Source organism: Archocentrus centrarchus, unplaced genomic scaffold (assembly GCF_007364275.1).
Source record: "Archocentrus centrarchus isolate MPI-CPG fArcCen1 unplaced genomic scaffold, fArcCen1 scaffold_138_ctg1, whole genome shotgun sequence".
NCBI classification, from domain to species: Eukaryota; Metazoa; Chordata; class Actinopteri; order Cichliformes; family Cichlidae; genus Archocentrus; species Archocentrus centrarchus.
In genome coordinates this window covers 11186-23074 of record NW_022060183.1, presented here as the reverse complement: position 1 = coordinate 23074, position 11889 = coordinate 11186, and the positions used below count along the sequence as shown (strand labels likewise).

Genomic DNA, 11889 nt, shown 5'->3' with positions numbered 1-11889 from the left:
CAATTCAGACACAACCACAGAACTGATTCTAATGTAAGGTTTACTTTTAATTCAGATTTAAATTTCCTTTATCACAAATTCAAAGCTTCTTGAAGGGTTTCAAGATTTAATTGTCACACTCACTGTCTGCTGACAAAACTTATGTCTGTATAAACTCTAATACAAAATCACTGATCACTATATTCAGGATAACACTGAAAGTTTAACAGATAAAACTTGAAAATTAACTTTTAAATGAACCAAAATATCAAACGTTTCCTTTTTGTTGTACTATGCCAAAAACAGTTTATCTGTACTTGTTATAGCACTTCAGTATAAAGCTGTTAGCCTGCAGTGCAGCTCTATTAAATACTTTATATTTCACTTATATTAACAGAATATTTATCAGTATTTCAGTATCAGCTACTCTGTCCTGATTCTCAAGCACTTTCACTCACCAGCAGAAAATAACTGATAAAGATTTAATAAGAACAAACTGAACTATGTGTGATAAACTCTGTTATATTTTAAGGTGTAGATTCAATCAGCAGCACAGGTGTAGCAGTAGGATGGCAGGTGAGGGCTTCTGGCAGCAGCAGGCTTTCTCCTCCGTCTGGTTGAGCTGACACAGGAAACAACCACTCCAAAGAACTGCAGGTCCTCCTTACAGATGTCTTCTCTTTTTATTTAAATATTCACAAAACAGCAAAACACTTGAATATACACTCAGTGACTGAATAAAGTTTATATATATGTCCAATCAAACACCTCAGACTGGGTACTAAACTGTAGTCAAGATCAAAGGTAAGAAAATTTTTCAAATGTTTCTGATCAGTCCAATTATTCAGTTATGGTAAATATTTATCTGCTAATATTCACTGAGTATTTACTGTATTCAAATATTAACTTATTTGGAGATCTGGATTTTCTGTGATCTCAGTCAAAAAGCCAAATTTCTTATGAAAACAAATTTATTTTCTATTCAAAATAAATTTCTATAATCTAATTTCCAATTTTTTTGAAACACTTTTCTTTTTCACAAATTAAATTTCAGTGTTTTCTCCTATATATTTAAATCTTAAGATCAGTTAGGAGAAAATCGTTGGCACTTTTTGCTTGCCAACCAAATATCACAAAATTATATCCAGAAAAGTGGTACCAGTAACCACAGAGCTTGTAAAGCAGTAGTGAAATCTGGGGCTCTTTCAAGCACTGTTCAAAACTCGGGCTCTTTCGAGCACTGTTCAAAACTCGGGCTCTTTCGAGCACTGTTCAAAACTCGGGCTCTTTCGAGCACTGTTCAAAACTCGGGCTCTTTCGAGCACTGTTCAAAACTCGGGCTCTTTCGAGCACTGTTCAAAACTCGGGCTCTTTCGAGCACTGTTCAAAACTCGGGCTCTTTCGAGCACTGTTCAAAACTCGGGCTCTTTCGAGCACTGGTCAAAACTCGGGCTCTTTCGAGCACTGTTCAAAACTCGGGCTCTTTCGAGCACTGGTCAAAACTCGGGCTCTTTCGAGCACTGGTCAAAACTCGGGCTCTTTCAAGCACTGGTCAAAACTCGGCTCTTGTAAAACACTGTTCAAAACTCGGCTCTTGTAAAACACTGTTCAAAACTCGGGCTCTTGTAGAGCAGGAATCAAAATATTTGGTCTTGTAAATTAGATAGAGCTCTAGGAGACAGTGAGAGAAAGATAGAATGGCTTTTTCAATTAGACAGAGCAGGATAGACGAGGGGGACAGAAAGATGGAATGGCTTTGTTTGAGAGAGACAGAGGGGATACTGGAAATGGTGATCAGCAGGATACCTGAAAGACACAAAGACATCTGTTAAGCTACTGTTTCAAAAGTAAAGCATGAAGTGTCACCGAAGTGGTCTATCATCATACACTAAGAACTGAGAACTAGTCCATTTACACTCAAATTAAGACAGCATTTCCAGCTGTTCAGCTTATTTCAGAGTCCTGAGTGGCTATGATTTATATTCCCGATTTAATTCCTGGAATAATAATAAAAATTCTCTTTGGAAAAACCATAATAACTCTTCCTCTATAAAACTAGGCCTTATTTCTCCAACCATGCAAGTGTGAGGATGTGAGTTTCTGCCTTTTCATAACATGTCAGCTGTGTAAGGAGTGACCCACTCTGAGAGTTAAGCATTTAAAATGACTATGTTGGTGTGTAGGTGCTACTCTGAGCTTTGATGTGTACATGTACCTGTGTGTTGTTTTTGGTGTATTAACTAAATTCCTGCTATGGAGACTCAGATGTTAGAGCAGGCAGCAGCTTTCAGTCACTACACAGAAGGTGGAAGTTAAAAACAATGAAATCTCTGTTGCAAACACTGCTTCTAATGCTACTTTTTAATTTCTTGAACTCTGCTGGTACCTTACCTGTTCAAGCAATCATTTCAAATGATGAGCATTTTCCCCTTTGAATATTACAGCCACCATCAGGCTAATCTATCACCCATTCCCAGAGTACTAACAGAATACAAAGAACTCAGTGTGTGCAGTCACAGAGAAACCAACACAGGAGCATGAAGTCTGCATAACAGTGCACCAGAAAGTGCACTGAACAGATAACAGATCACTAGAGGTTTTTCCCTAGTGACAGATCTCATTGTCTTTAAACCTGCATGTGCTGTAGATCCTTCCCTGTGGAGAGATTTCTCTTTAAAATGTGACTGTGCAAAGTTCCCTCAGCCTCAGGCTCTACAGAGCTGATCGGTGAAACATGACTTGACTGAGTGTTTCTACTGCAGTAGTGCGAAGATTGTTGGTGTAGTGAATAAAACTGTGGTTCTGTACGGATCAGTGCACATGATGAGTTCTGTATTTCACATCATTTAAAACTATCCTACAAATATTGTTCCAGTAGCTGTAGTTTTCTGTTAATGACCTCTGACCTCTGCTTTAATAGCAGAATCCAATGTTTTAATTCTGACTGTAGTTTCAGTCACTGCTGAAGTGATGATTCAGCACTAAAAGGTCATTTTAAAATGTGTTTTTCAGGTACATTATGTTTGAATTATTAGCAGCAGGTCAAACTGTGTTTTTCAGTCTATTTGAGTTCTTTTAAATCTCTATTAATCTATTCCTACACTTACCAGCCAAAGCACCAAATGCAGTCAGGTTTCTGTAAGAGAGAGAGAGGAAATAAATAGTTACATGTGTGCAATATTATGAAAGCTAACACCCCATATGAGGAGCAGTGTGGAGAGCTGACAGGCCCACCCACCATTTTATAATTCAAACTGGCTGAAGAGGCTGCAGCTATGATTGACTTCACTCTGAAATTTATTTGTTCATTTTTCATGACATGCTTAATTATTCATTTCTTTTATTTAAAATATATATGCAGGTCAAATTGTAAAAGGTGCTGTAATACATTTTTCTGTTCTGTGATTTCACTCACTGAAGTCACTGTCAGCACTGATGTGTTCAAGTGATACCATTATTATTATTATTATTCATAAAATCTGCCTCACTACAGGTTCATGTCCACTTCAACAAATAATGTGCTAACATGCACAGACAAAATTATCACCACTCTTATGAGTATGTGTGTGTGGTGACAATGAGCCATCATAATTATTATCAAAACAGGAATATTTCAGACTGCTGAGATGATTTGGATATTTTCATACAAATGTTCATTTGCAGTGATGCTTGTTTATCTGGATAATACAGCAGCACAGCAACTTGTTGCAAACTTAGTGACTTTATTGCTATATTTAGTAGCTTTGCAGACCCCCCCTGAAGTCTACTTCACTGCAGACTGGCTTTTTAAAGAACAAGCACAGCTGTGAGTTTTTTGTTATGGAGGGAAAAAAGCATTAATTTATTTGACGAGCATTATTTTTTAAATATGCTGGTGGTTTATTTTTGAGTAATTTCTCCTGTACATCTACAGCTGAATGTTAATAAAAGTGTCTGTGTGACATTTGGGACATGTAGCTTTGACTCAAGTGATTTTTTTTACCTTTGGGAAGAAAAAAATATCGAGACATTTTGTAGATCACCACTCAGGTAAAAAATATTGAAATATAATTTTGGTACATATTCCCCAGGCCTAGTAGTTCTAAACATATTTAGGGTGTTTTTTCTTCACTTTTTGTCTCTCCAAAGATGTTATTCCTCTCTCCTACAGCCTCGATTGCAAGTATATGCAAATAACCAATTATGCAAATCAGGTGATGACATCATATTGCAACTTCTAGCAACTTTTAGGACAGCCAATAGCCACTTTCCTTCCTGAGGAGTTTGCAACAGTGCCTTGAGGCGTTAGTGTGTTTGTTTGGGCCACACAGAGTATGTTGCAGAGGGTGGATAGCCCTACCAAAACAGGAGGCTCCTCTGCTTCTGCCATCTAAAATAATTTAAGTGTAAAACGTAAATTATGTTTAACTTGCCTATTTTACTGACAGTACACCCCTACTTACCAATCAGCACCAACAGCAGTCAGGTTTCTACTAGTCTGATAGAGGGAGAAAAAAAAGTTTGTACCATCTCTGTGTTCATTGCAGCAGAAACACTTAAACCATGAATAAAAGAAACACTGTGACTATTATTATAGCTGTGTATATTAGACAGCAGTTGACTGCCCAGTGATGTGCCTTGCTGAGTAGACATCATGCTGGGCTGAGAAGTTTAGCAGTTAGCTCCCAGAACAGATCGCTATCAGTACAGCTAGCTAGCCCTGTGGTGATTAGCATTACCAAGCAGTTATTCAGTACATTCGGTTTGTTGTTGTTTCTGTGTATACGTGTGTCTGTGTCACTTCTGTCATAGTAATTGAAGTAAGAGGAGATGACAAATGTCAGTTATAGTTTGTCAAATATACAGATAAGCTAGCAAAAGATGGAGCAGATTAACTGTTGGTTACACAAAAGCCGCGTTTCCATACGGGACGACTCAGCACGGGTCGCCTCAAGTCGCTGCGGTTTGACGGCGTTTCCATTACTAACTAATACAAGTTTGCAGGTAATTTTTCGTACCAACTCACCATGGGTTCTGAGCAATACGAGGCAATACAAAAATGTGACGCAGAAGACAGCATGCTACTGATTGGCCAGGGAGTGTCGTCACTAGCGGAGTCATGAGAGTGATTCCTTCACCAGAATCATATGGAGAGCTGTTCCATTCAAAATGGAATAAATAAATAAATACTGCTATTGATAAATTATTAATAAATATTCCATGAAAAAAATAAATATCCCCATGAAATAAAATTTTTTAAATCAATTTTTATTATTGTTTTTATTATTTTCATTTATTTCAAGATTTATCTATTTATTTATTCAGTTATTTATTTCATAATGGAGTTTTATTTTGTGACACTTTTATTGTGTAAACCTATTTTATGTATTTCAGTGACTTATTATTTAACCCCATTTTTCATTTGAAGCTCTTATTTCATGTTCTTATATTCAAATGAGGGGGCGGAGTTTTATCTGTCGGGCGGGGCTGGTCATATGTCAGCGACCCAGAAGAGTAAAACAGGAACTAGCTTTCAAAATATCAAACAGGAGAAGAAGCAGGAGAAGAAGAAAAGAATTGATGCCAATTTTTTGGCGGCCTTTTGCAAAATGCTTCTGATCTTTCTAAATTTATTCAATTGATTTACAATTTCTGAAAACAGAAGCATCTCAGACTCATTGAGAGAAGCTGCTAACCATCTTGACGGAATGGTAGCACAGCAGACCGGGTCCTTCGCAGCCCAAAGGCTGGAAGTGAGCGGCTGTGAAATTGGACGGTCTAGCCTTCGTATCTGTGTCACCTGCCCTCACCTCAGCATAGTTCATGTCACCTAGTAACCTAACAGTGGGAAGCACAGCTGGTTAAACAGAGAACTATTGCTAATTTTTGTGGTTTAATTTTAAATCTTTAATTCCAAATAAGCCTTTAAAACAAGCATAACATGTTTCAACATCAAGGAATACAGCTGAGATAATGATTAATTTCCAACTATATTAAGTGAGACATTATTGTACAATAAAACTATGCAGTTATGATGCTTAACTTTAATTTCAGGCAAACTGATTTGCTGAGGAACAAATGAAACACTGAAACAAACCAAACATCAGCCGTTAGAGATCATCTGAGTGAGTTATATCTGTGTTTAACTTCCACTCGGTGGCGAAAGCCAGCGGGAGTTTGAAAAGGATGTGCCGGCAGTTGGACGTTCTCTCCGGCTAAAGCGAGCCTCGATAGCCCAGTCAGCAGACAGCTAGCGAGGCGAGCTGCTGGTAGAGCAGCAGCAACGGACAGCTCCGAAAACAGCGGAGCACTTTTTGCAATTAAGCAATATCTTGATAAAACGAGCTGATATTTGCGGTTTATACATTTACATTCTCGCCTGAAAACATCTTAAAAGTTTATTTTATGTCGTTTTTCAAACTTTTTGGCCACTATCCTCCGCTCTGGTCCAAGTCCGCCATTCCTGACCAGCGCCGCCCCACAAATCAAACTCCGCCCACTCATTTTAGTATAACAACATGAAATAAAAAGAACTTCAAATGAAAAACGGGGTTAAAAAATAAAAGTCACCCTGCCTCTAGCTTCTGGTGGGCGGGGCTGCGGCTTTCTCCCTTCATTGGTAAGCACATTCCATGACACAAAACACATACACCCACATAGTAACACAAATGGTTGGTTTGTGTAACTATGCTTCTTTTATTTTGTTTTCCCCACACAATCTTTAATTTTGCAAATATTGTCAATATCTTATGTTTAACAAGTGACGAACTATTTGGTTTACCTACTTGCACTCTTTCCTGTTTCTTTTCTCTATTTTTCTCTTTTTTCCCCTCTCTCTTTTCTTTATTTTTTCTTTTCTATTTATTAAGCCTGTCATTTCTGGCACAATTTGTTAAATAGCATGTTAAAAATAATTCAAATAAAATAAAGGGTCACACAGTAACAAGAGGAGCCTATAGAGAACCTATAGAGCTCATCTTGAAATAGCAAATATGTTTGGCACAACAATGCATTCAGATCACAGTTCTGTTTGCAAGATCTACCAGACGTGACAGGCTTTAAAAAAAAATAAATAAAAAATAAAAGTCACTGAAATACGTAAAATAGGTTTACACACCAAAAGTGTCACAAAATAAAACTCCATTATGAAATAAATAAATGAATAAATATATATAAAAAATAAATACATATATAGATAAATAAATAAATCTTTAAATAAATTAAAATAAAATAATAAAAAATAATAATGAAAATGTATTTTGAAAATATTTCATTTTATTTCATGGGGATATTTATTTATTTCATGGAATATTATTAATAATTTATCAATAGCAGCATTTATTTATTTATTCATTTTGAATGAAACGGCTCTCCATAGAATCAAGCCTGCCATTTTTAAAACCCGACAGCAAGAAACTGGAAGCATGCAGAGCACCGGTTGAATTCCCAGACCGACAGTTTGCAGCAGTAGTTTTGCAACATGAGAGCCACCTGAAACGGTTACACAGCATATTATAACCCTATACTACCAGGCGATCGCTGCTGAAGCACCGTTACCTGCCCCTACCAGCCGAACAGCTGGTTAGCACAGAGCCTGCCGGAGGGCTGATCAAAGGCACTTTGAATTACGGTCATAACGTGACCATTTGTCCTATCGGAAAAATTCAAACAGTTTCTCAAAGCTGAGAAATTGCACGTCACAACCAATAGGGTATTACTGTGGTTTTATTACGGTAAGTGTTGCCTTAAGTCCGCGAACGGCGGCTCTTTTTAAGTACACTGAGCCTATATGTTCGGGGGTATAGGGTTATACTTAACAATGGTAACCTTAATCCATTAAAATATTGTACAGGGGACTTATGCATGATGACGATATTAAACTGGCATTAGCTGTTAGCTTGCCTCTATCTCATCTAATGTTGTGTTGTGTTTTGACCTGCATGCGAGTTATGTCATGAGACTGTTGCCTGTGCGGCTATATTGACTCCACCCACACCGTGGTGGTCCTCAACTTCAATGGAAACACAACATGACCGTGGTGAATAGTTGGGAGTCAAGGCACCCGCGCTGAGTCGTCCCGTATGGAAACGCGGCTAAAGAACAGCAGCTACAGTTGGAGGCTAAGACTGAGCCACAAACTAAGAGCTAATGGCTCTCTAAAGTTCACACTGACAGTATTTTGCTCTCCTTCTTTTACTTTTATTCCTTTTTAGTGGAAAATAACATGTCATGTCAGTTTAAGCAACCTAATCTGTCATTTTAGTCTTCAAATTACAAAACGGGACTGAGTCCCAACTACTCACCTCAGACGAAAACAGCAGAATGGCGGTTCATTGTTTCCAGCTGCGATGCAGTGAAAAATTGGGCGAGGCGTTCAGGGGTGCTCGGAAATTTCAGTGTCAGACTGAAATGATGGAATTAATGTGTAAAACAAACTCATTACCCCACTTGTTTAATATCAATTTACTAATCAAGATGTATTTGTTTGACAATACATTTACATACAATAGATCACATTTTGAGTTTCCATGTTTTTCAGTCCTTTCTTCAGATATGACAGGTGTTGCAGGCTCATCACAAGTAAACATGAAAATGAAATCAAGTTAGATGGAGGCAAGAAGCATTATAAAATCATAACATATTGTAGGACCCATTTAAAGTTTGAAATTTTTCTTTAGCTCAAATTATGCTGAATTAGATAACTGTCAAATAGGGAGGGTTTAAAGAGGATTTGAAGCTTTAACCATTATTTCAACAGGCCCTAAAAATTCTTATAAAGTTAAATATTTTAAAAATTGTAAGGATTACGAAAAATCCAAATAATAGCAAGATTCTTCAGATAAAGGTCAATATTATGACACCAGAATGGTTAGTGTAGCTCAAACTATGCAGAAGGATTTCAGCTGCAATTCGCAGAAATGATTAAAATACCTTAAAGTAATATTGCTAAATAAACACAGCTAAAAAAAAACAAACAGTAAAACAGTTGAAATTGTCAAAAAGATAGCTAAATTGAATTTGATTTGCTGAAAGGAAAAGAATTAAAAAGAATGCAGAAGGAGGGAAACAGAGCAGAGGCAAGCTGAGTCTGAATCCCAGTTTAACCAGCTAACAACTGAAAGCAGCTGCCCAAAGCTGCCAGGTGAACAGCAGAAGTGCTGAAACATGTGTGTGTGTGTGTGTGTGTGTGTGTGTCACTGACTGCTGTGTCTGTGTCTCCCTGCTGGAGTTAACTCAGCATCAACAGCGACCAAGAAGCCCAGGTTTGAACAACTTGCATGTAGAACACAAGTCCACCAATCAGTTTAAAGCAGGGGTGGGCAAACTTTTTGACTCGTGGGCCACAGAGGGTTCTAAAATTTGACAGAAGGGCCGGACCAGGAGCAGATGGATGGAGTGTTTTAGTAATTCACCTCATAAGAGAAAGAATAACATGGGATATGTAGAAAACGTGCTTTAATTTTAATAGAAAATTAACAAAAGCAATACAACAAAATATCTCTTCCAAGTCCCACAGTATTTCTTTATTGAAATGACTCTTAAAACACTGAAAATTCCATTAACAAAATACAGTTTAAAAAAAAAAAATACTAACAGTTACCATTTTGAAGCATTTAAAGTTTTGATATCCTTCAGGATATTATCATCACTCTCCTCCTCAACATTTCAAAAATGGTTGGACATGCAGATCGAAACAGTGACAACATGCCAGTATGTGGCCATGTTAAATATATCTGGTGTGCATTGTTTATATTGAGAAGGCAGTGCACCTGCACACCACTTATGAGCACACCTTAACAGAAATGACATGTAACACGTAAATGCATGTTTAAGAGCAGAGAAACTTACTTTTGATTTCAGTGGGAACAGTGTTGTTGGTGTCCCTTTTTAACAAGCGCATCAAAGTCTGGAGTCAGTTTTGTTGTGGCGATTCTCAGGATGGATCTGAGGTGTTGGTCAGTCAAATTGGATCTGTGGCTGGCTTTGTTGAAGTTCATGACGCTGAACGTCTGTTCACACACATAGGTCGAGCCGAACAACGCCAGAATCTTCTGTGCCGTCCTCCGGAGGTTTGGAAACACCGCTTCATTAAGTGACGCATAAAAGTCATTCAGTTTAAGAGAGTTGAACTTCTCTTTCAAGACAGCATCAGCCTGAAGGTCTATCAGTTCCAGCTGCATCTCTTCTGGTGCTGTTTCGGGGTCTTGTGACAGGGGACAGGCCACCAACTGAAGTGACTTGTTAATTTTCTCAAAATCAACAAAGCGACGGCAGAATTCTTTGTGGAGCGCATCCAGTGTCTCGCTGTATTTCTTAACTTTTGCGCCAGCCTCCTCTTTCAGTGTAGCTAGTGTGGGGAAATGAGTGAATGACTCATTTAGGATTTGCTTGGAAAATAAAGCCAGTTTGGCTTTGAAGGCTTTCACGCTTGTGTACAGGTCATGCACAAACCGATCCTTCCCCTGTATGTTCACGTTCAGCTCATTCATGTGTGAAAATATATCCACAGCAAACGCAAAGTCACAAAGCCAGTTCTTGTTGCTCAGCTCAGGAAATTCGTCGGCCTTCCCCAGTAGCTCCAAAAATGCACCGATCTCCTCTTTGAGGTCCCACACTCGTTGAAGCACTTTTCCCAAGCTTAACCAGCGGACACGGGAGTGATAAAGTAGGTCATGGTGCTCTGCATCAGTTTCCTCCAAGAACGCGATGAACTGACGGTGCTGAAGTCCCCTTGCACGTATAAAGTTGACAAGTTTTACGATAGGATTCACAACATGATTCAGCTGTAATACAGATTTACATAGAGATTCCTGGTGGATGATGCAGTGAAGGAAAATAACATCCTGGTCAGGATTTTCTTCTTTCACTTTATCCTGGATTCTTCTCAGCAGGCCAACATTTTTCCCTGTTAAATTTGGAGATCCATCTGTGGTGACGTTGATAAGTTTACTCCAAGACAGCTTCGTATTTTCAATGACAGCAGACACCCGGCTATACAAGTCCTCCCCCCGTGTTTTTCCTTTCAGAGACTCCATTGTCAAAAAATCCTCTGTTATTTCAAAAGTATTGTTAATTCCTCTGATAAAAATGAGGAGCTGAGCAGTGTCATTTACATCGTTGCTTTCATCCAGAGCTAATGAATAAAACGTGAATGACTCCGCCGTTTTTTTTAAGTTGCTAGTTAGCTCTTCGTCTATCAGTTCCACACGGCGAGTCACTGTCTTGCGTGATAGACTGATTTTTTCAAACTTGTCTTTGGCCTCTGGACACAAGACACCTGCTGCCTCCACCATACATTCCTTTAAAAACTCCCCGTCAGACAGAGGCTTGCTGGCCTTTGCTAATTTGAATGATAGCATAAAACTGGCCTTGGTACTTGACTCTTGGATGGCACTTTGACGATGAAAAATACGTTGTTGAGCTTGTAAATTAGCTATCAACCTCTGAGCAGTAGCTTCCCGTTCTTTCTCTGACTGCTTGCTAGCATAGTTAGCATGTTTTGTGGTAAAGTGACGGCTGATGTTAAACTCTTTAAAAACCGCCACAGTCTCTTTGCATATCAGGCATACAGCAGTAGATCTGTGTTCGGTAAAAAAATATTTAGTTGTCCACTCCTTATTAAACACTCGACATTCTCTGTCCACTTTTCTTTTTTTAGCTCCGCTCATCATTGCAGAAGTGTTGAGCTGTCAAAGAGGGAAAACGCTGAATAATGATGCGTTCATGCGGTGTCGGAATGATCGTAAAAATCACTTTCCTACTGGGAAAAACAACTCGGCAAGACGGGTCTTCCGACACCACTTGAATGCAGCGTAAGAGCGCACCTCAACAAAGGTCAGTGTGTCAGAGTATCCCATCTAGCGATAAACGCCACAATTGCAGGGAGAGTAAAACATTAACAAGGTTTACCATTATAATTGATTCAAATTC

The 11889-nt window shown here is 38.5% G+C and overlaps 1 long non-coding RNA gene across 1 annotated transcript; it reads right to left on the bottom strand.

The window, feature by feature from the left end:
* Positions 1-263: 263 nt before the first annotated feature.
* LOC115775454 (uncharacterized) lies at positions 264-8304 on the bottom strand. Its single transcript, XR_004019322.1, has 4 exons — positions 8262-8304; positions 4422-4456; positions 3087-3115; positions 264-1785 (listed from the first exon to the last, which is right to left on the bottom strand). It is a non-coding gene; the product is annotated as an uncharacterized LOC115775454 (long non-coding RNA).
* Between the last annotated feature and the right edge of the window lie 3585 nt (positions 8305-11889).